Source organism: Coenobita brevimanus, chromosome 101, assembly GCF_032717465.1.
Source record: "Coenobita brevimanus isolate Jiangsu-jjx chromosome 101, ASM3271746v2, whole genome shotgun sequence".
Lineage (NCBI taxonomy): Eukaryota > Metazoa > Arthropoda > Malacostraca > Decapoda > Coenobitidae > Coenobita > Coenobita brevimanus.
This window is the reverse complement of record NC_137054.1, coordinates 53,990,343-54,016,161: the sequence shown is the minus strand read 5'-3', so window position 1 is coordinate 54,016,161 and position 25,819 is coordinate 53,990,343. Positions and strand designations below refer to the sequence as shown.

The 25,819-nt window shown below is 43.9% G+C and overlaps 1 pseudogene; it reads right to left on the bottom strand.

The window, feature by feature from the left end:
• The window catches only part of LOC145415041 (DNA-directed RNA polymerase II subunit RPB1-like), a 202,368-nt pseudogene that overhangs the window by 93,902 nt on the left and 82,647 nt on the right, over nt 1–25,819 (bottom strand).

Here is a 25,819-nt window from a genome sequence, read left to right as displayed (position 1 = left end):
GGCTACCCATTGCAGACGACTCTGAATATAGCCACAAACTCACGTCCAGTGGAGACCACCATGGCCAATGTGCTGGGCTGTGGCCCGGAGGTAGAAGGCAGGTCTTGGTGAGGCAGTGGTGTACGGCCAGGGCTGGGCACAGCAGGGGTCACAGGCCTAAAAAAAAAAAAAGTGTCAATGGTTGACTGATGTAGGGAACAGCGATTCTGGCGACTGAAGATGCGCTGTCTAAAACCGTGCACTTCCTCCACAAGTCCCAGGGGCCCCATTGCCCTGTCGCAGTCTGGGTGTTCCAGGTAGTCAAGAACAAACTCGATGTGCTCCAGGAGTGCGCCCAGTTTGGGGATAGCTGGAGTAGCGGTGCACTGAGAGGAGTCTGCATCATCAATGCTGTCCTCATTGGAATCTTCCAGCTGGGTACTTGTACCTACAACAGAAGATGCGATCTCAATATCAGACATGATCTGATACCCAGGATTGCCCTCGTCGTCATCCAACCACTCAAGCACTTCGTCCACATCCACCTCATCGCCAGCTGCACGAAGACTTGCATGGAAGTTACCCACGTCAAAACCTAGAATGTCATACACCACATCAGCTCCAAGCAGACTTCCTTCCATGCACTGACCCAGCTGTAGATGGCAGACTTGATGTTGTAGCGACGAAGGTTTTACAAAGTCCGCTGGCCTTGCATGTCCTGTCCCTCTCTGCACTTGTCCTCGTCCTCAAGAACTACCATCACCTCGTCCAGGAACTTCCGACAGTACAGCATTTTCGTTGCCACAATCACTCCTTGGTCCATTGGTTGGATGAGAGCAGTCATATTAGGTAGCAAGAACAAGCACCTAATCTGGCCATTTTCAGCCATCAACTCCTTGTCGGATGGATGCACAGGTGCATTGTCCAAAAGAAAGAGAGCCTTTACCTGGCTGCGTGGGATTCCCAGTGTGTTCATCTGATAATGGATGACCTCTTGACGATGTGCCGGTAAAATCAGTCTTTGAAGATCTTGGCTGTGAACCAAGCCTTCACAAAACAGTACCAAACAACAGGAAGGGCATCCATCAACTCATGAAGGCACTGAGGCTGCTTTGCACAGCCAGCAATAATGGGCTTGAGCCAATGCATGCCATTAGCATTGGCACAACACAAAGCAGATATCCACTACTTGGAAAGCTCATGTCCAAGTATACACTTCTCCGTCTCTTCTGCTACGGTGTTTGTGGGCAGTGAGCAATAGAACAGACCAGTTTCATCAGCACTGTAGACTTGAGCGAGAATGAGGTCCTCCTTGTTGATCAAACCCTTCATCTTCTGCCGAATCTCTTCTACTCCATCCTTGTTGGCACCCAATGCTTCGCCATGGGCCTTATGGTTAGTAAGGCCATGCCGTAGTTTGAAGGCAAAAAGCCAACCCTCAGATGCCTTGAAGTCTGGGGAGTCGTGTAACCTTGCGAACTTCTCTGCAGCAGCCTTCAGCTCCGTGCCATGCACCAGCACACCAGCAGCACATTGCTGACAATACCAAATCAGCGTGGAGCGGTCGATTTCTGCAAACCTGGGAGGGTACATAATCTTCCTCTGCACACTGCGTTTAGTCTTTGATGCCAAGTCTGCCGTGTACTGGGTGAGTTTGTCCAGGGATTTCTTGATATCGAACAAGGTAGAGTGGGCCAGGTTGGATTCACGGAGGATGTGGGAGGTCGACCATCCTGTGGCCAGCTTCTTCAATATTTCCCTCTTCTTCTCCAGGGTCAGAACCACTCGTTTCCTCCTCAGGTGGCTGGGCCATTGTCACACATACAAGTAAGAGGCAGGAGAGGGACAGCAGGGCCTGAAGCAAGTAGGGCACTACCACAAAAGCAAGCATGTGGGCAGCCATAGCGATGAGCGTCCAGTCACGATGGTAGGTAGGCAGGAAATGGGGAGGATGCAGGGGCGCTCTAATGGACATCGGAAGAACTACGCACTAAAACACAGCTGTTCGTCACTGCATGGCAAATTTAAAGCATGGATGAACATGTCAGCTTTTTTTTTTTTTTTTTTTTTTTTTTTTGCATTTTTACGTTTTCTGGCCATTTTTGGTGACCAAGGACCCAAGCCCAAAATGTCCGAGACTTGGATGTCCAGGTCTTAAAGAGATTACTACCTTTCTTCATCCCACCCCATGATGTGTAAAAAATGAGGATTTTTTTTTTTTAGTTATTGTTTACACTGAGGTGGTTTGGACATGTGGAGAGAATGGAGAATGAAAGACTGACTAAGAGGGTGTATGTAGGTGAGGTGGAGGGAGGGAGAGGGAGAGGTAGACCGAGGATGAGGTGGAGGGATGGAGTTGAGAGGTATATGAGGGAAGGGGGGGTGAGTTGGGGGGAGGGGAGTCAAATGGTGGGTGACAGAGTGACTTGCAGGCGTTTTGTCTGCGGCCACCCTTTGCGGGATTAGGGCGTCGGGCTATAGATAGAAAGATAGATAGTTTATTATAAACTTGAAGATAAACATCCAGGGCAACATCTGGTAAAAAAAAAAAAAAAAAAAAATCTCCCTCTCTCCACCTCTGCATAGCATCATGCGAAAGTTTGCATAGGGGTGTAGTGAAAAAATGTATTTATTTATATACTTTTTTTTTGTTTATTATAAACCCCCTGGGGGTATGGGGGTTCCAAGAATACTCCCCCAGTATCCCTGCTTGTCGTATGAGGCGACTAAAAGGGTTGGTGGTGGGTTAGTGCCCCACCCCGTAAAAAGAACTAACTAAAAAAAGTGAATGAAGCGCCTCGGACCAGGATGGACCATACGTTGACGACTAAGGAACAGACAAAGGACATTCTTAGGGTGGGAACATGGAATGTGAAAGGATTGAATGATGAAGTGAAAGAGAGAGAGATTGTTCAGGTGCTTGAGGATGCAAAAGTGGATGTATGTGGATTGACTGAAACTAAATGAAAGGTGAAAGGGTGAGAGAATGGGAATATGGTTTAGGTATATGTGCGAGAGTCAATGAGAATGAGAGGGCAAGAGAGGGAGTATGTCTGATGATAAGCAAGAAGTGGAAGGAGAATATAAGAGAGTATGGAACAGTGGGTGCAAGGATTGTATGGATGAGGATGAAAGTAGGTATACAAGCGTGGGCGATTGTATGTGTGTATGCCCCGACAGAGGATCGAGTGGCGAGAGTGAAAGATGAGTTTTGGGTGAGAGCAGAAGCATGTATGGACAAGTCTGAGAGAAGCGAGAGAGTGCTGTTGACTGGAGACATGAATGGCAAAGTTGGGAATGTACGAGTGGATGGAGTGGTTGGTCAGTGGGGTGTGCCAGCTGAAGTAGATGGGAATGGTAATGCTCTGGTGGACATCTGTGCTTGTAAGGGGTTGGCAATAGCCAACACCTACTTTCGTCATAAGATGATCCAACGGTATACAAGGAGAGTAATGAGGAAGATGGATGGTGAACTTGTTGAACGAATGCCAATGATAGACTACGTGTGTGTGTGTGGATGAGCGAATGAGAAAACAAGTGTTGGACGCAAGAGTGTGGAGAGGGTGGAGGAATGGAGTCTCGGACCATCACTTAGTGATGGCCAAGGTAAAGCTGCAAAGAAAGTGGTTGAGGAGACGAAGGGGAAGACAGGAGGAAGCAGCTCCTGTGAGAAGAGTGGAGAAATTGCAAGATAGTGAGAAAATGAAAGAGTATAAGAGCATAGTGGAAGAAGGATTGGGAAGGTATGAGCTAGAGCAGATGGAAGGGGTGGAAGACGTAAGAGATTCACAGAAGAAATAGGCGCAGCGTGTGAGGCGGTTTGTGGAGTAAGGAGGAGATGCAAGGGTGTGCAAGGGACAGAATGGTGGAATGATGAGGTGAAACGAGCTGTGGAACAAAAGAAGAAGGGATATAATGAATGGTTAGCGAGCAGAGGTAGGGGAGAAGATGAGAGAGAGTAGAGAGAGGTATATGTGAGCAGGAGAAGGGAGGTTAAGAAACTGGTGAAGGAGAGTAAGAAGAAAGTGGATGAAGAGTTTGGGAGGAATCTGAGTGTGAAATCGAGGGAGAGTAAGAAATTGTTTTGGAAGGAGGTAAGAAAGTAAGGCAGTGTGCAATGGGAAACAGTAGGGGAGTGAAAGATAGGAATAATAGATTGTTGGTGGAGAAGAGAGAGAAATTGAGGAGATGGAAGGAGCACTTTGAGGATTTGTTGAATGTAGAGAGTGAGAGCAGTGCAAGTATAAGTGGTTGGGGAATGGCTGGGAGAAGAAGAGATGAGAGGAAGGAGGAAGAGATCAGTAGGGCGGAAGTAGTGGAAGCAATGAAGATGATTAACCCCTACACCGCGGGCATGTTTACCGATGTTTTGCGTGTGCCGCGGGGTTATTCGGGCTCCGACAGACTCTCAAAAAATATTTGCCAAAAATCAGTTATTAGTCCTAGAATATTAAAATTATATATGCTTATGGCACATACCTTCAGCTTTCTCCTGGAATGTTTGTTGAGCCTTCGTCAGTTACCGTAGGACTTGTGGAGACCTCTGAAGTTGGGTAACGAAGTCTCCACTTTACACTTCCCGACAACCCGTAATATGATTACCACAGCCAGATATTAACACTATAAACACTACTCTATGATTTTCAAGTAGTTTGGGATCCATACTCAAAAAAAAAAAAAAAAAAAAAAAAAAAAAAAAAAAAAAAAACACTATGAAAGCAATGAAAATTATGAGCGCGTCTGACCGTCGCACTTGCGCTAGTTCGCTCTTGGTACTCTGTCATTTATTATTCATAAAACCCCTCACACTTTATATTTCTATTACTATATAACACTTATATATATCTACAGTCTTTATCCATAAGTTTCCTTCAGTAGTATTAGTTTATTGTCACTATAGGGATTCAATTTCTTTCAGTAAAATACGTAGCATTCACTTTCTCGTCCTGTATACTAGCACTGAGAGTGAATGTCACTTTCATCTTCACTCTCATAACTCATAGTATTCAGACATGCTAGAGTGAAACTTTCACTTTCATTACTCCTAGGGTATATACTCGTATTCTTATAATACTCCTCATTTACATTTCTATTTACATTCTCTATTTTATTTATGTTATTTACATTTCTATTTTATTTACACTGTGTTATGCACTGTCACTTGAAGTAACTTATAAAACTATTTTCCATTGTTCACGTATATTTACATTCATTACTTTCACTTGCTGTTTACACATTATTTACACATTATTTACAATTCCACTTGCACTGTTTTACTCAATAGAAAGATTGTAGTCACTCTTTTATCAATTGTCAGCCCTTTACCTCTTTCCACACGAGGTTTAGTAGGGGGTAAAGGTCACAGGGCCCTTTGCATGGGGGTGAAAAAGGCCCTGAAGTCAGCAAGAGGAAACAGACGTACCTCCACTTCGGAAGATGAGAGTAAACTGATAAGGGAGGGCCGGGTGGAGGCCTACTTAGGGGATATTCAGCACTACCATGTTAGCTCTTGAAACAGCTATGTATAGCACTGAAATGATTGGCAGGAAATCTAGACAATACATTATAAATTAGGTAGTTCCAGGTGAATGTAAATATCACTTAGGCTTCTCCCTTCCCTCCTTATATGTATATTTATTACGAAAATAGATTATACGGCATATTTCAAGGGGAAAAAAACAGCGAAAATTAGCGAACGAGTGCACGTGAGGTGTTGTCAGGTGATAATTAGCCAATTCCAGGTGTATGGCACTCTCACTTACCTTATTTCTTTCTTGTATATATTATTTGGTATAAGAATAGGGCATAGGGATTATTTCAATGGATGAAATCAGTGAAAAATTCCAGGGAAGATTTACTTAGCGTAGCCCGGCCAGGCAGGCGAGAGGATAGGGTAATGGAGGGGGGGTTGGGTGGGGAGTCAAGAACGGGGAGAAATGGCTAAATTGTCAACAATGGATGGGAGTACAGATGAGATTAGGAGTGCTGACTAGTGTTGGACATTGGCAGTACTGATAGATGATACAAGTCCCCACTTGGAAGTCCGGGTGAATTCAAAATAACACAGAATCACAAAAGCGACGCCCCGTGGTATGATCCCTTGCTCCCAAGCGTCACGAAAGTGACGCCCCGCGGTTAAGGGGTTAAGTTGGGAAAGGCCCCAGGAATTGATGGAGTGTGTGGTGAAATGCTTAGGTATGGGGATGAGATTGTTGTGGAGTGGATATGGAAGTTGTGTAGATTGGCTTGGGAAGAGGGAAGGGTTCCAGAGGACTGGAAATCAGGTATCACTGTTCCTTTATACAAAGGAGGGGGAAGAGAGAAGTATGTGGTAACCATAGGGGTATTTGCCTTCTTAGTGTGACTGGTAAAATATATGGTAGAATACTCATTGATAGGGTTAGGCATATGACAGAGAAGCTAGTTGGAGAAGGACAAGGGGGATTTAGGAAGGGAAAAGGGTGTGTAGATCAGATATTTGATCTAAGATGTTTAGTGGAGAAGTATCTAGAGAAGGGAAGGAAAGTGTATGCTGCCTTCATGGACTTGAAGAAAGCTTATGACAGAACGGACAGGCAAGGTATGTGGAAGGTATTAAGAATATATGGAGCGGAGGGGAAATTGTTGAGTGCTGTGAAGAGTATGTACGAGGGAGCTAGGGCTACGGTGCAAGTGGATGGTGAGCTGAGTGAGTTCTTTGATCTCAATGTGAGGCTGAAACAGGGTTATGTGATGTCTCCATGGCTGTTTAATATATACATGGATGGGGTTGTAAAGGTGCAAGGTAGGGCAGTGGATGTGGGGGTGGCTCTAATGAATGAGGGTGAGATTTGGAAGATTCCAGTGTTGCTGTTTGCTGATGATACAGTATTGTTGAGTGAAGATGAATGGGAGTGCAAGGTTTGGTGAATGAATTTGGGACAGTGCGTAGGAGGAGGAATCAAAGTTAATGTAAACAAAAGTAAAGTTATGGTGTTTGAGAAGAATGAAGTCACAGAGTGCAGTGAGGTTGGATGGTGAGGACATGGAGAATGTGAGTGCATTCAAGTACTTGGGTAGTGTGATGAGTAAGGATGGAACATTGAGGGATGATGTGCGTGAAAGGGTACAGCAGGGAAGGAAGGTTGTTGGTACACTGAAAGCAGTGATGAGAAATAGGGAGGTGAGTATAGAAGTTAAGAAGTCACTGCATGATAGTATTGTGATCCCTACCCTGACGTATGGAAGCGAGGCGTGGACCTTTCAAGAGGGGAACAAGTCAAGAGTGAGAGCAGTGGAAATGAGTTACTTGAGAGGAGCATGTGGAGTGACGTGGAGGGACAGGTTGATGAATGAAGAAGTCAAGGAACGTTGTGGGGTGGATGTGGATGTGGCTGAGAAGATTAGGAGAAATATACTGAGGTGGTTTGGACATGTGAAGAGAATGGAGAATGAAAGACTGATTAAGAGGGTGTATGTAGGTGACGTGGAGGGAGGGGTAGACCGAGGATGAGGTGGAGGAATGGAGATGAAAGGTATATGAGGGAGAGGGAGGTGAGTTGGGGGGAGGGTAGTCAAATGGTGGGTGACAGAGTGACTTGGAGGCGTTTTGTCTGCGGCCACCCTTTGCGGGATTAGGGTGTCGGGATATAGATAGATAGATAGATAAACTTGAAAATAAACACCCAGGGCATCATGTGGTAAAAAAAAAAAAAAAAAAAAAAAAAAAAAAAAAAAAAACTGCCTTTGCACAGCGCCAAGTGCAAGTTTGCATTGGGGTAGAGTAGTTAGCAGTAATGCACGGCCACTAGAAGGTTGGCACAGCCTAAGTTGTGGCTCGCAACGTGGTGCTTCCCAGCCCGAGGTGTGGCTCGCAATCCACAGGTTAATAATTAGTAATGACGACGACGACGACGACGACGACGATGATGATAATAATAATAATAATATAAATAAATTCCCCTCAACATATCAAACAGCAAAATCATCAGCTGCTATGCCACTACAGCAATGACCACTCCCACAGCTACTTCCCCCCCTCCCCCAAACTGCACACATTTACTTAAGCACAGAAGTTCATATTCACCTCACAACATAGCTGTAATTTATCAGTAACAGTTTTGTGATCACTTTATTCTCTGCCAAAGATACATTATTACTCAAGTTTCCTTAGCCCTCTTTAGAAGAGTATCAGTTCAACTAAGACAGTACACCAGCCAGTTCTCATGTTTTTCTTGTTAAGCTTGACGGTGCAGACACAGCCCTCCTTCTGTCCAAACTGATAACCTTAATCTGGAGTATCATTTCCATGCTGCAGTGCTTAAAAAAAATTTCTGCTCCACTGTGATGGGATTTATTTAATTCTGGTTAATTAATTAATTAATTAACTCATGCCTTTGTGGTCCATATGATTCATTTGCTGGTCTCAGACATCTTTGTGCCAAAGGCTAATCCACAAGGTGGCAGTAAGCAAGGAGAAATCACATGCATTCAAGGAACACACACGCAGGGTTGGGATGAGGAAATAAGGGACACTAGCCGTGTGCCCTTATAACAGGGGTTTGGCAAGACGATAGAGGCACTCTAGCCATTTGCCCTAATGACAGAGGTTTGGTATAAAAAAAAAAAAAAAAAAAAAAAAAAAATGTTCTGCCTGTAACACACACCTGATATGCCTATGTAAAACATGAAGGATGGGGTTAATGTTGTTAAGTCCACAACTGTGGTGTTGCAATAAAATGATAATTTAGAATGAATTTGTTTTAAACCGACATTTTACTGTAATATACCAGGCTGACAGTTCTGTCATAGTGTTCTCTAGCTGGGCAACTTTTACGAAGGAGCAAAGCATCAACAATAATCATCCCTGATAATATATACAGCTCCAACTGGAATTCTGCATGATACTAAATTCAACCTAGCAATCATAAATTCATTTATTTACCTTAACTCTATGTCCCATCATGGACATTTTATGCAAGGTTGGCTGACGGTTGAAAATCACTAGGTCTCCATCTGTGATGTGCCTTTCAACCTTGTAGCCACACTGTAGGTGAAGATCAGACGGCTTAGGATGGTAACGGAGGTCAATCCTTGCACCATTGTCACGCACAATATACTTGGCCCCTGGGTACTGGTTGTTGCCACGCTTCACAAGTTCCATCATCCTGAGAATACATTAATATTTTATAGTCCAGATATCATCATCATGGCATTGTGTGAAACAAAGATGAAAGGGTGTGAAGTGGAGGAGTGGGAGGGTGTAAAATGTGTACGGTCGGCCATCAATGGGTGAGGAAGATGCAAGGAAGGAGTTGCTTTGTTGATAAATGAAGTGTGGCAGAGTGGAATGAGAGACTACAAATGTGTCAGCTCTCAATGCATGCATGTCAAGTTCAAGTGCAAGAAGGTGAAAGTGGCAGTCACTGTAGCAAGTGCACTGTGTGATGACAGGAGTCAGACAGAGACAGATTTTGGGATAAGCTGGATGTAGAAGTAAGAAAAATACGCAGGAGGTACAAAGTGTCTGTAATGGGCAACATGAATGGGAGAGTAGGCACTGGTCCTGTGAATGATACAATGGGTAATAATAGAGTACCAGGAGAGAATGATAATGGGAAGCAACTGAAGGACTTGTGTCAGGAAAGAAGGCTGTGCATTTGTAATTCTTATTTCCAACACAAAGATGCGCATAAATATACATGGTATAGAGGGAACGGAGATCGTGTTGAAAGGAGCCTGACTAATGATGTGCTCGTTGAGAAGACAATGCTGGGAAGTGTTGCTGATACAAGGGCTGTGAATGTACGGTACGAAGGTTTGTCAGGTCACAGCATTGTGGAATGCAAGACAAAGCTGTGAGGAGCAAGGTGGAGGAGAGATGAGGAGTCAGGGAGAAAGACTGAAAATCAAGAAGCTGAGGGTCAAAGAAATGGCACATGATTACAGGACCACAGTAAGGGAAGAGTTAGAATCAGTGAATTGGAATTAAATGAATCTGGACAGCTTGTGGAATGCATATAGGGACTGCTTAGTTAGGAATGCTAAAGCAGTGTGTGGTTTGGCAAGAGTAACAACAAAGAAGAATGGGATGGCATGGTGGGATGAAGAGGTTAAGAAAGCAGTGGAGGAAAAGAGGAAGAAGTGGCTACAGTGGATACAGGACAGAGGCTCAGCTGAAATACTGAAAGTTACACATAAAGAGACTAGTGGAGAGGAAAAAGGGAGGAGGTATATGATGATCTAGGAAGAAAAATGAACACAAATACAGTAACTCTGAAAATAGGAAGTTATTCTGGAAAGAGGTGTGGAAATGTAGATGTGAGAGTGGAAAGCAATATGAAAGTGTGAAGGATGTAAATGGTAGATAATCAAGCTATGGGGATGAAGTATCCTACTTTCTCTAGCCTCACTTCAAAGCCAAAGATGGCTGTTGTGCGTATGTACACAACTTATCTTGCTCTCGTGTTCCTGACTTTGATTCTTTGAAATTCTCTACTCTCTGGTTGCAGCTTTCCTGTCATTCTCTGACTAAATATATCTGTGCTGTTTACTTATCCCCTAGTTCTACTGACTATGAAAAATTCTTCAGCTATCTTACCTCTACGATGGAACACATCCTATCCATTTCTCCTCTCTGAAATGTTATCAAGTTATAAATGAGGTACCAAATACTGTCTTGTTCTCCTCCATACATACGTCATCCAACAAACTTGATTCCTTGTCGAGTCTGACTGCATCAACTTCCAAAGCTAATTTTCTATCACTTTCCACTTAATACTGCACAAAAGTAGCTACTTACAATCCCTCATCGAAGTGTTTCTTATTCACCAGCATATCACACTGAAAGTCACCTTCCCTGCTCAACAACCACCACTTTCATCTATGTATACCATACTTTCAAACTACTGTATGTAGTTCACAAAATTCTCATCCAGCTGACAAAGATCCTGTTCACCACTTACAAGCAAAATAGATCTGTGACTTTCCACCCTTCACATCTGATCACCATTCCTATATTTTTTTCTATATCTTAAGTTTCAGTATACCTCATAACCCCATTCTAGTTACTTACCAAGAGGACATCACACATCAACACATGACAGTCAACCATTCGTTACACAGTCACTTACTCTAACACATTCTGCACTATGATCAAAAAAACTTTTTACAGCATTCAACACCCTTCCATAACCCCTATAGAAACGCAATACCTACCATAATCCTTCTGTTTTCACTTTATTGTATGCATTTTTTCCATATTCATAAGTGCCATAAATACCTGGCACAAATTCTCACATTTTCTCTACGAGTTGTCTCACCAAGTACAGTACAGCAGTATCAACACATCCCCTACCCTTCCCAAAACTACCCTGTTCATAATTCATCATTTACCAGGTGGAGATCTTCTGCCCTGGTTGGCATACCACCTTGGAGAAGGAACACTCTCGCGTAAAACCTGGATAGCCACAGTCAGGGACTCCATGCCCCTCTCCATAAGCTAGTGATGAACCCCCTCCTGATCTGGGATGTTCGGGTAAGGTTTGTGTCCCTTCCCTGTAAAAAGCAACCTTAAGCGTATCAGATGAAGGACGAGGGATAGGAGTCAGTGTTTTTTGCCTGACCCTGACCCAGTTTTGCTGGGAAGGTCCTCCCTAGGGTGTTGGCTTGGTGGGGCATTTTGGACCCTGTCATGCTGGCACCCACCATGGTGGTTGCTGGGTAAAGCCTACAGGACCCCAGCAACCGGATGATGGGGGTGGGGGGGGCCTGGCCTAGATCCTCCTTTTGATTCATGTCGTGGTGGCGCGGAGGACGCGTGAGCCCGAGGCTCCAAGCGTGGGTTTCACCTTCAGAAGGCACAGCAGGCGGGAGCTTGGAATGTTCTCAGCCTTTCAAAGAATGATCGACTGCCTTTGCTGTCACGAGAGTTGGGGCGATTGGGAATCGGCACAGCTGCATACTCTGAAGTGAGGCGACCCAGACATGGTGACATCAGTAGCAATGGTTACACATACTACTGGTCTGGCTGTGATGATGGTGCCCATCTTAGAGATGTCACTTTGGCAAATCCTGCTCACTTTGTCTCTTGTGTCGACAGGGTTACTCCGGTTAATGCGGGTATAATGCTGGTGAGACTGAAGCGTTCCTTGGGCTTCGTCTCTATTATTGCAGTGACTGATTCAACTGCAATGAGTGATCTTGATCTTGAAGAGAAAGAGCAATTCTACACCAAACTTTACACTGTTGTGGAACGGTGCCCTTTGTGGGTTACACTCCTGGTCTTGGGTGACTTTAATGCAGTTACTGGCACTGACTGGGAGGGCTTCGGGGATTGTGTAGGTCCCCGTGGTGCTGGAACCAGGAAGTCCAATAGCTCTTACCTTCTGGATTTTACAAAACCTGTAAGTTAAGAATTGCTGGATTCTGGTCCCAACAGCCAAATCTTCACCGCTCGACTTGGTATCTCAACACCGGAGGGGTTGCTAAGGAGACTGATCACATTCTTACTAGTACTCGCTGGAGGATCCTTCTGAACTGCTGGGTTTTCAGGAGTGCAGAGTTCTTTGCTACTGATCACAGACTTGTTGCTGCTCTAAAGCTACAAATGAAACTTGAGAGATTCTCAAGATGCCTCCCCAAAAGTTTCCATCTTAAGAAACTCAGGGATGAGGAGTGTGCATATGAGTATGCACTAGCAGTCTCAAATTGGTTTGAAGTGCTATGTACTACTGAGGATCCTGTTGAACAATGGGATATCTTTAAGCATGCTGCCCTGGCAGCAGCTGACGCGTGTAATGGAGACCACCTGAGATCAAGGAGGGGATTCAACTCGCAGGGGACACTGGCCACAATTGAGGAGTCATGCTGCCAGACTGGCAGGGGATAGGGAACAGCACAGACTTCTGTTTCGACAGGCATGAGTTTCACTGAGAAGGGAAAAGGAGAGATCTGTCGGGGAAATCACTGAGGAGATGGAAGGCTGTTTTCATGCAAATGACCTTCGACCTGCCTACCTATCCCCGAAGAAGCTCCACTCCAGACCCACCTCTCAGTTTAACTCTGTTCGGACAGCAGATGGACAGCTCATGCTGGGGGCAAGTGAGTATAGAGCTCGTTGGGATGAATACTCTGAGCAGCTGTATATGGCTGAACCTCCCAGTGGAGAGCTTCCATCAGCTGGTGTACAACCACTGACTGCTGTCCCACCAATTAATGAAGCTGTGCGTTCTCTAGACGAAGTCAAGAAAGCAGTGGCTAGGTTGAAAAGTGGTAGAGTAGCTGGTGTTTGTGACATCCCAGCAGAACTGATCCAAGCTGGTGGCCATGATCAGGGGGTTACATGCAGTCTTAAATGCCATTTGGCAGACTGATATCTTTCCTCCTGACTAGACTAAGGGTTCAGTCACTCCTCTCTGGAGAGGAAATGGAGACCAGGATGACTCTAGTAACTAAAGTAGTATTACAGTGCTCAGTGTGCCAGGCAAAGTCCTTGCTCACACTCTCCTGATGCATATCCAGGACCATTTGCTACAGTTTCAGAGGCCTGAGCAATCTGGAGTCATGCAAAAGAAGTCTACTGTTGACCGTATCCTAACTTGGTGAGCTTTTGTGGAATGCTGTCCTGAGTTTCGGCAAAGTCTGCTAGCTGCCTATGTGGATCTTAAGGAGGCGTTTAACTCAGAGAGGTATAGCTACTACAGGAACTCCTGTGACTCCGTAGGATCCCCACAGGGATAATCCGACAGACTGCTGGCTTGTACTCAAACACTGAGAATGCTGTCAAGTGTGTGTGTGTGTGCGTGTGTGTGTGTGTGTGGGGGGGGGGGGAATATCCGACTTCTTCCCAGTAAATTCTGGTGTAAGACAGGGATGTGTCCCTGCCCCCACACTTTTCAATGCATGTATGGATTAGATACTGGACAGGGCTGTGAGTCAGTCGCTGTGGGGGAACTGGCAATTTCAGGGTTACCGACCTTGACTTTGCTGATGATACAGTTATCCTAACAGACTTGCTGGAGATACTACTGAGTGCCCACGAGGAATTTTGCGAGAATGCGAAGCCATTGGGATTAAAGGTCTCTTGGTCCAAGACCAAGGTTCAGGCACTTGGGGGATTGTTGGATGAAGCAGTTCATTCTGTCCAAGCATGTGGTGAGGATACAGAAGTCTTGGAAAGATTCACTTATCTTGATAGTGTGGTCCCTAACAATGGCAGATCAGACAGCGAGATCTCTTGTAGCACTGGTCTGGTTTACGGGGTTATGGATTCATTCAACTCTGGCATTTGGCGCTGTTGTCATTTCTGTAAAAGGCTGAAATCTCGCATCTTCAAGGCACTCCCTGTCCTACTTTCTGGCTGTGAGACATAGACACTAAAGTAACTTGAAGCAGCCAACTGACTCTTTGGTACTGTACTAAGTGTCTTCACAGGATCAAGGGATATCCCTGGTACAACCAGGTGCATAATGAGCAACTCTCGATAGCGCAGTTTATCGTAGTTTGCTGTTGTATAAACTCTTAAGGCGTGGTTTGATTGTGATTCGTTTTCACCGCTGTCACCAATCTCAACAGTGTGGTCGTAGATACTTGTAGAGAGATAGGGAAGTCGCTTGTGGATCGTCAAGCACAGACAGAATAAGGTTGTGAGACGTAGTGTCAACGAGGTGAGTTACTGCACTCTTGGGTTACCAAGTTTTTACTGCACAGTTATATAGTGAGTTGCAGTGTAACGGAGAGTGACAGCCTAGTGACCCTAGTGTCAGGCCTAGTCTGTAGCCCCTCTCTCCCCTTTTCTCTCTCTAATCCCTGCTGATCTGAAGGGAATCTCTCCAACATTATATACAGCTTTGAGAGGATGTGTGTGTGTGATGTAGTGTCTGGCAGATTTGCGTGGACTAACCGACTAGGGCTGGTTACTCCACGTGTTTGAATACATCATGAAATTCTTGGCTGTCTGGACTACAAAAGAATTTGAGATACATTATAAGTTAAGAATTCTTGATGGTCTGGGACAACAAGATTGTGGATATACATTATGTGGATTGACATTCCTAGTGAGAAACTGTGTATGTCCCCAGCAGACACTACATCCTGTACATTGTGTTATGAGATATATACTAGTGCCTATATAATGTCTACATATCGCTCGGTCATGCCCATGCCTATATAATGTCTACACAACTACTCCATGAGACTGGGCACTGCAATCTAAAATTCAACTCCGCAAACCTCTGACTCTTACCTTCCGCTACTGCAATTCTGCAATGAACTTGGAATGTGCAGTTCCGCTACCTCCATACCGCAATCGCCATACAGTTTCACAATTTTCAATACAAAATGCACAAACAGGGTGTTACATCGATTGGTAATGTAGTGAATTATTGTATTTGTAATCTAGTTAAAAACTGAATTATGAACAGTCACTAGTGAGTAGTGAGGGTCTCAGTGACACTCACTGTGACCCTCACTACTCACTAGTGACTTCATTTTTTTTTTTTTTTTTTTTTTTTTTTTTTTAAGGTAACAGAATGGAGGAAGGAAAAACAAATGAATATAAAAAAAAATCATCCATACACCAGATTACTGATGTCCTCTGTTCATAAAATATCTGTAACTGTTAGACTTGAACAGATGTGGGTTGAAATTTGGAGGAAACAACTCTGGGGAAGCGAGTTCCAGAGAGATACAGTTCGGGGAATGAAAGAATTCTGATAGGCAGAAGTTGACTGGCAGAATTCCATCTGGGCCTGGAGCTTTGTTGGTAGGTAAATTGTCTAGGATGGATTTTACGTATCTTGTCTGTATTTTAAGTGGGGCAATTTCGGAAGATTCAATTTCAAGTACTGTACTGGGACATTCTGGCTGGAATCGTCTATGGTGTATATTTATCACTTCATATATTGTAGCAGAGTTAGGGAATACCACAAAAATCTCACAATACTAATATTATAAAAATATAATCATATCCTTTATTTCAAAAATAATGTTACTTACAAGGAAAAGAAATATCCTTTGTGTGCCACTTCGGAAAATCAATCTGACCAGGAGCAGAAGGCAGTCCATAGAACTTAAATAGATGATTCATAGAAATGTGCTTACTCTTGTACATAATAACTCAGTAAGGCCACAAAAAAAGTATTTTCAGTGATCACTATTACATTTGCCCCTAAGATTGTAATCTGTCAAATCGTGGAACAACTGTGCATGATTAGCTATTTGTGCCACAAAATTTACTGCCACGCTGGCTTTTATCGTATCAAATCACTTCTGGTATTGCCCATCCCTACTGCTGAATGACATAGCGACACCTCGCCCGCCACCGTTGCTGGCTGGGAATCCTGTTCAAGCTTGATATTCATGAGTCATGCTGTAGCCTGTACTAACACTGATCGCCACGTGGGAGATTACGGACAGGATTGTGATTGCGGAAGTACAGTAATCCCTCCAGCTGCTGCTGGCTGGGAATCCTGTTCAAGCTTGATATGAGTCATGCTGTAGCCTGTACTAACTGACACTGACCGCCATGTGGGAGATTGTGGATAGGACTGTGATTGTGGAAGTACAGTAATTCCTCCAAGATCTGATGCAATAGAGCCAAAGGAATGTCCGGGACTTAGGTTTGTCCGGGACTTGGGAAAATGCCCCCTGGACAGGTACTCATGGACCCTAACCCAAACTAACTTTGAAAAACACCTAACTCCCTACTGGACTGCACAGCACCTATTTAACCCTCTAACCGCGGGCATTGTTTTGACCCGACTGGCCCCCCCCGCAGGGGTTCGAGCCAAAATGTAAACAAACTTTAAACCTTTATAACTCTGCACAGAATAAATCTAGAGCGAAAAATAAGGTACCATTAGAAAGTACTAACCTTCGGCTTTGCAATGCTGTAGGCATCATCATTTCGTTGACTATCACTGGATGAGCAGTGCCATTAGAAGTGAGCGATCTAAAATCACTATTTTTCGCTCACACACCATTACCAAATGCCAATCTCATTCTGATAATAATACTATAAACATATTTGAACACTGCACATATGATAAACACCCACTCTGTGTTCACTGAGGCAGGTAAAAGGCACTGTAACTGGCCGCACTTCACTGCCACATCAGCGGTGTTGGCACTCACAAAGCTGGACAGATACTGATGCATGTTTGGTCAGGGGTGGGGTGGGGGGCCCGGGGGGTGGGAGGAGGGAGGTGGGGGTCGGCTGGAGTGAAAGAACTTAATAGCTACTCTCCCTTGAAACAATTGGCACGCGGAAAAAACGCGCGGTATTCAAAATATTCACAAACATTCCAGAATGACACCCGCGGTTTGGTCCAGTTTTTGCAATGTCATTCTGGGATGACACCCGCAGTTAAAGGGTTAAGACCCTATTCACACAAGTAAGGGACACAGACCATGACATAAATGAAAAGGAAACCAGAGAATGAGAAATCTGGAGCATGGAAAATATTTAGCAGTGTACAGGGTACTTACGACACGTCCGTGGCAATCACGAAGATTAACCTGCCTCCTCCATGGCTCTGACAGTGGTGAAGGTGCACTTGAAGCATATACAGTAATCCAGTATTGTGCTGCACTTAATCCTTTCCACTGTGAATTATCATTGTTTAACACTGCACATTCTGTTCTTACTTGCGCCATGCCAGTTGCAACACACCAGTGTTGCACTCTGCACTTAATCCTTTGCACTCTGAATTCTCATTTCATAACACTGCACAACACTGTACATTCCCATGTGGTCTAGTGGTGAGGTATTGCAGTTTAATCACTGTTTATTCACAAAAACGAGCTGTGGGCAGCCATGGCGACGAGCTTGTAGTCACGATGGCAGGTAGGCAGGAACTGGGGAGGAATGCAGGGGTGCTCTAAAAGCCATCAGAGTAATTACGTGCCAAAACACAGATATTTGTCACCATACGGCAAATTTAAAGATTTTTTTTTTTCTTTCTTTTTTTTTGGTGTCCAAAGACCTGAGTCCAGAATGTCCGGGACTTGGCCGTCCGGGTCTTAAAGGGATTACTGTACTTCTGCAATGCAATACCGGAAGTTTCGGACGAGTTTGCCACAATCGCAATTCCACAACTGAAATCATGCGGTCCGCTGTTGTGGAAACTGTGGATTGCCGAAGTGATTGCGGAGGTGCCCACCTCTACTGTTACCCACATGATACATTAATGCCAACTCCAGCTGCATGGGCACATGACCCACTTTCCTCGGGCTGATCCTGCTCACAGAGTGATCTCTGAACGAGTTAACCCAGGATAGAAGAAGCCAAGGGAAAGGCAATGTAACTCATGGATGGAGCAAGTTGATAACTCCTATCAGGAGATACTTTGAGGATGAAGAGTTGCTGCCTGGTGGGTTGCACAAAGGGACCCGCATGGGTGAAGTTGAAGGGTGAGTGAGGCTATGCGCCCAAATGCATTTGCCCCTTCTTGACTGATTGACTGATGTAGTCCTTATTGCCTCTTCAATTAGTTTTCCATATATCTTTCCTTCAGCACTCAGCACACACACACACCTCTCTATAACTTCTGCATTTACTTCAATCACCTTTTGTACACATGAATACTCAGTCTTTGCAGTCTTCTTCCACTTTACTGCTACTGGTAGCTACACCTCCAGTCATCCAAGCTTTCAAACATATTTCCTACATGCATTTCATTCCACTCTACCCAATAAATACATTTATTCATCCCTGCGTATACTATGTCAGCACCTGCTGCCGTCTTAATGTTAAACCTCTTCATGGCATTTTTCACTTCTATCTATCTATAGCCAGATACCTTAATCCCAAAAGGGGTGGCCAAAAACAAACTGTCTCCATGTTGCCCTGCCCCTACCATTTCACTGCATCCACCCAACTCACACAGCCTTCTCTCATATACCTCTCCACCCCATCCCTCCATTTCATCCTCAGCCTCCCCCTCCCTCCACCGCACTCACATACACTCTCCTCATTAGTCTTTTACTCTCAATCCACTCCATGTGGTCAAAGCACCTAACCCTTTCTATCAGGACCTGGAGCAGTGGCATCTTCGTCGTGGATATATCCCCCAGAGGCTGTCGAAGAGGAGGACAGCACGGGGGCCAAACCACTGCAGACCTCCCCCAGCCCCTCACGGGGCCCGAGTACCTGGGAGTGGCTTCGGTCAACCGGGCAAGTACCACATCTTCCAACACAACACACACAACAACACTGTTTTCTCTACACCGAGAAATGACTCCCAGCTGTCATTTCTTGACGACATCTTCTAGCTGGGGACATTGAGAGCAATCCAGGACCCACCAACAAATACATATGTCCAACATGCTCAAAACCTATCACGTCGAGCTGACAGACAAAGGGTTCAGTTCAGTGCAATTCCTGCAAGAACTAGACCCATTACACCTGCACAACACTTGCATCCAGAAAACATTATACAAACACCTGGACCTGCTCCTTATACTCCTTCCCCCCACCCACTAACCCCCCCACCAATCATAATCCAACGTCCTTCACACCTCCACAGCCAAACCCATCGAACCTTTCCACATCATCCAGTCCCCCAACTTCTCCCATTCCAACCCATCCTAATCCATCTCAACCCTTACCTCCATCACAACCTCCTCCTACCCTTTCCCCTCCACCCACACCACCTCCCCCCCCATGCTACAGCAGCCAACACACATCGCACACACAACATAAACATCCTTCAGTTAAACATAGATGGCACAGACACCAAAAAACAAGAACTCACACAATTCATCAAACAACAGAACATACACATTGCCATCTTACAAGAAACAAAACTACACAGAGCACAGAAAACACCGACATTTCATAACTTCACCACTATTCGACAAGACCGGGCTGACGGCGGTGGCGGTGGACTCATCACCCTGGTACACAAATCCATCAACTTTGCAGATACCAGTGCACACACAAAGTCACTTCTTGCCCCACATGACACCACAGCAGAAATACAATCAATTAAAATAAGCACTGGTAACAAATCACACATAACAATCACTAACACATACATTCCCCCCAATCGTCCCCAACAGTACCACACAATTACTCCCCACAGATACTCCACATCACTAACATACCCATCATCCTGGGTGGCGATTTCAACGCCAAGTCGTCAGCCTGGCATGTCAACAACCCTGACACAGACAGAGGGCTGGTACTACAATCCCCGACAGATCATCTTTTCATACTGAACAACCTAGATCAACATATCCATATCCCACACCAAGCCCTCTTCCTCCCATCATCCCTAGACATCACCTTCTGCTCCCCAAACCTCGCCCCCACTACATCATGGAGAGTGGTCAAAACCCTAGTTTCTGATCACCTCCCAATCACCATCACTACCAAAACCAGAATCACCCCAGCTGGCCACAAACACACATACACTAAATATAGGAGAGCCAACTGGGAGGCCTTTGTAACTGAAACAGAACAACATTTCGAAACACTAAACAGTACACCCATCACAATCATCAACACCGCGTGCACACTTTCAATACGATTATACAAAACGCAGACAAAAGACACATCCCTAGAGGCAATAGAAAGAGACACAACCCCAACTTCACACCAGAAATTCAAGGCCTCATCAGACAACGGGACACACTGCGACACTCACCAACACCCAATACACAAGACACCGTACAACAAATACAAGAACTCAACACTAAAATAAATAATATCAGAACAGCAAACACTAAACTGGAAAAATTACCTCCAAACACTTGACCACAAAACAAACATCAGCAAACACTACAAAACACTAAACAGCATTACACTTTCCAACAGCAACACCACACAAACAGACGCTGGCATCACAACAACAGACACCATACCCTCAAACAAACAACAAGCAAACACTCTAATCAATCACTTTTCACAAGTCAGCCATCTAAGCCCCCATCCTGAAGACCGACGTATCATCCAACGTAAGAGACAGTTCCCCACAGACCCAGACTACACACCTTTCACATACAACCAGATGAAGCATGTCATTAACAACCTTAAGCACTCATCTGCCTGTGGACCAGACAACATAAGCAACATTCACCTTAACCCATTAACTGCGGGGCATCACTTTCGTGATGCTCAGGCGCAATGGATCATACCGCAGGGCGTCACTTTTGTGATTCTGTGTTATTTTGAATTCGCCCAGGCTTACAAGTGGTGGCTTGTATCATCTATCAGAATTGCCAATGTCCAACACTAGTCAGCACTCCTAATCTCATCTGTACTCCCATCCATTGTTGACAATTTAACTATTTATCCCCGTTCTTGACTCCCTTCCCTACCTCCCCTCCATTACCCTCTCCTCTCGCCTGTCCGGCTGCGCAGCGCTAAGCAAATCTATCCTGGAATTTTCCACTGATTTCATCCAATGAAATAAGCCCTATGCCCTACTCTTATGCAAAATAATATATATATATATATATATATATAAAAAAAAAAAAAAAAAAAAAAAAAAAAAAAAAAAAGGTAACTGATAGTGCCATACACCTGGAGCTGACTAATTATCACCTGGCAACACCCCACGTGCACTCGTTCGCTAATTTTCCCTGGTAATTTCCCCTTGAAATATGCCGTATAATCTATTCTCGTAATAAAAATATATATATATATGAAAGGAAGGGAGAAGCCTAAGTGATATTTACTTTCACCTGGAACTACCTAATTTCCTGCCAATCATTTCACAGCATATAAATTAGCAGCTGTCACCTCGCTGACATTGTCAACCCTTGGCGGCCCCATATCCGCCTCATCATTTAGTTCAGTGTTGTTTCTTGAGATGAAAGCACGTAGCACTCGAGCCCCTCCATTTTCGTTGCTTCTAGAGGGCCCTGTGACCTCTACCCCTACTAAACCTCGTGTGGGAAGGGGTAAAGGACTAAATAACTCTGCTATGGAGCGTGAACTGGCTAATTTATCCATGATAATGATGGACAGTGGCTACAATCTTTCTGGTGAATCGTGTGATGAGCCAGTGGAGGAAATGGTAATAAACTACGAGTGCTTCAGTGTCCCAAGTTCATCCTGGCTTCAAGGGAAAGGAGCCCTTATTTACTGGAAGTGACAGTGTATAACATAGTGTAAATAAAATAAAAATGTAAATAATTACTAATATAAGAATATGAGTACAAATACTTGGAGTAACGACAGTCAAAGCTTTGCTCTCTACGCTAGTTTACTGAACGAGAAAGTTGCTTGGAGTGAAAATAAACTACTATTACTGAAGGAAACTTATGGATAAATACTGTATATATATGTAAGTGTAATAAAGTAATAGGAATATAAAGTGTGAGTGTGTTTATGTCCCAAGTTCATCCTGGCTTCAAGGGAAAGGAGCCCTTATTTACTGGAAGTGACAGTGTATAACATAGTGTAAATAAAATAAAAATGTAAATAATTACTAATATAAGAATATGAGTACAAATACTTGGAGTAACGACAGTCAAAGCTTTGCTCTCTACGCTAGTTTACTGAACGAGAAAGTTGCTTGGAGTGAAAATAAACTACTATTACTGGAGGAAACTTATGGATAAATACTGTATATATATGTAAGTGTAATAAAGTAATAGGAATATAAAGTGTGAGTGTGTTTATGAATAATAAATGACAGAATACCAGCGGGGAACGAGTGCAAGTGGGAAGCTCGAATGAGCTCGTAATTTTGATTGTTTTCAGTTTTTTTTTTTTTTTTTTTTTTTTTTTTTTTAGTGTATGGATTCCAAACTTCTTGAAAATCATAGAATAGTGTTTCTAGTGATAACATCAGGCTGTGGTAATCATATTACGGGGTGTCTGGAAGTGTAAAGTGGAGAATTCGTTACCCAACTTCAGAAGTCTCCACAAGTCCTGCGGTAGTTGACGAAAGCTCAACAAACATCCCAGAAGAAAGCTGAAGGTATATGCCTTATGCACACATAATTATAATATTCTAGGACTAATAACTGATTTTTGGCAAATATTTTTAAAAAGTCAGTCAGAGCGCGAATATCCTCGCGGGACACGCAAGGAGAGCAAAAACATGACCGCAGTGTAGGGGTTAAACACCTTGGACCACAAGGCATACAAGCACTCACCAACATATCAAACTACAGCTACTCACACAACATAATACCCAGCATCTTGAAGCATGGCATTATCATCACTATCCCTAAACCCAACAAAGACCCCATGTTACCCTCCTTACACCACCCCATCACACTCCTCTGTATCCCCTCTAGAGTCACTGAACGACTGGTACTACAACTTGTCACCTCACATGCCCCTAGCCCAATCACAACATGGCTTTAGGCCACTACACTCCACAAACACCCTTCTTACAGACCTTACACAGAGAGTTTTCGATGGCATGAATTCAGCTAGGCCACCAAACAGAACACTCCTAATCACACTACACATCAGTAAAGCTTTTGATGGCATCCCCCGCCACAACCTCACAAACAAAATACTCAACACAAACATGCACAATAACACAAAAAGACAGCTGGCAAACTACTTAGCAGGCAGACACATAACATTTGCCGGTCAGTCTTCTAACATTAGAAACCTCACAAACGGCATCCCCTAAGGATCTGTTTTGTCTCCTACACTCTTTAACCTATACATGCATGACATACCCACACCCCACACACCACAGATACACATAGCTTCCCATGCAGATGATATAACACTTACATGTACGCACCAAAACATAAACACAGCTGCACACATCATTCAACCTTACTTCAACACACTACGTGAATGGTTCACCACAAACAGGCTCAAAACAGCCCCAGCCAAATCTACAGTGACCCTTCTCACAAACTGGACAGCAGAACACAGTTACATCCCACACCTCACTATACACAACACTCCCCTACCACACACACACACACACACACACACACACACACACACACACAAAATCCTTGGAGTATCATACAATACATCAATGTCATTTAAACAACACATCACAAACATTAAAAATTAAACAACACCAAGACTCAATGCCTTGAGGTCACGTGCCCATACAATATTCGGACACAACAAAGAAACCACCACCAAACTATAAAAATAATACATACGTTCAGTGATGAATTAAGCAAGCCCTTCTTGGATCTCACCATAAACAACACACCCCTACCCCACACACACACACACACACACACACACACACACACACACACACACACACACACAAAATCCTTGGTGTAACATACAATACATCAATGTCATTTAACCCCTAAACCGCAGGGTTGTTTTGGCTTGACTTGCGTGTCCCGCGGGGATATTTGCGCTCTGACAGACTTTCTAAAAATATTTGCCAAAAATCAGTTATTAGTCCTACAATACTAAAATTACATATGCATATGGCACATACCTTCAGCTTTCTCCTGGGATGTTTGTTGAGCCTTCGTCGAGTACCATAGGACTTGTGGAGACCTCTAAAGTTGGGTAACAAAGTCTCCACTTTACACTTCCCGACAACCCGTAATATGATTACCACAGCCTGATATTATCACTAGAAACACTATTCTATGATTTTCAAATAGTTTGGAATCCATACTCCAAAAAACCACTGTGAAAGCAATGAAAATTACAAGCGCGTATGACCTTCCCACTTGCCCTCGTTCGCTGCTGGTATTCTGTCATTTATTATTCATAAAAACACTCACACTTTACATTTCTGTTATTATATAACACATATATATCTTCAGTCTTTATCTATAAGTTTCCTTCAGTAATAGTAGACTATTGTCACTGTAGGCATTCAATTTCTCTTTCAGTAAAATACGTAGAGAGCCAAGGTTTCACTTTCACTGTCATAACCAAGTATTTGTACTCATATTCTTATATTACTAATTATTTACAATTCTATTTACATTTTCTATTGTATTTTCAATATTTACACTTCTATTTTACTTACACTATGTAATGCACTGTCACTTGCAGTAACTTATAAAACTATATTACACTGTTCCATCATATTTACATCCATTGCTTTTACTTGCTATTTACACATTACTTACATTTGTAATGGAGGTGCAGGGTAGGGCCGTGGATGTGGGGGTGGCTCTAACGAATGAGGGTGAGATTTGGAAGCTTCCAGTGTTGCTGTTTGCTGATGATACAGTACTGTTGAGTGAAGATGAATGGGAGTTGCAAGGTTTGATGAATGAATTTGGGACAGTGTGTAGGTGGAGGAATCTGAAAGTTAATGTAAACAAAAGTAGAGTTATGGTGTTTGAGAGGAATGAAGTCACAGAGTGTGCAGTGAGGTTAGATGGTGAGGATATGGAGAATGTGAGTGCATTCAAGTACTTGGGTACTGTGATGAGTAAGGATGGAACTTTGGGGGATGAAGTGCGTGAAAGGGTACAGCAGGGAAGGAAGGTTGTTGGTACACTGAAAGCAGTGATGAGAAATGGGGAGGTGAGTATGGAAGTTAAGAAGTCACTGCATGACAGTACTATGATCCCTACCCTGACGTATGGAAGCGAGGCATGGACCTTGCAAGAGGGGAACAAGTCAAGAGTGAGAGCAGTGGAAATGAGTTACTTGAGAGAAGCATGTGGAGTGACGTGGAGGGACAGGTTGACGAATGAAGAAGTGAAGGAACGCTGTGAGATGGATGTGGATGTGGTTGAGAAGATTAGGAGAAATACACTGAGGTGGTTTGGACATGTGAAGAGAGTGGAGAATGAAAGACTGACTAAGAGGGTGTATGTAGGTGAGGTGGAGGGAGGGAGAGGGAGAGGTAGACTGAGGATGAGGTGGAGGGATGGAGTTGAGAGGTATATGAGGGAGGGGAGGTGAGTTGGGGGGAGAGTAGTCAAATGGTGGGTGACA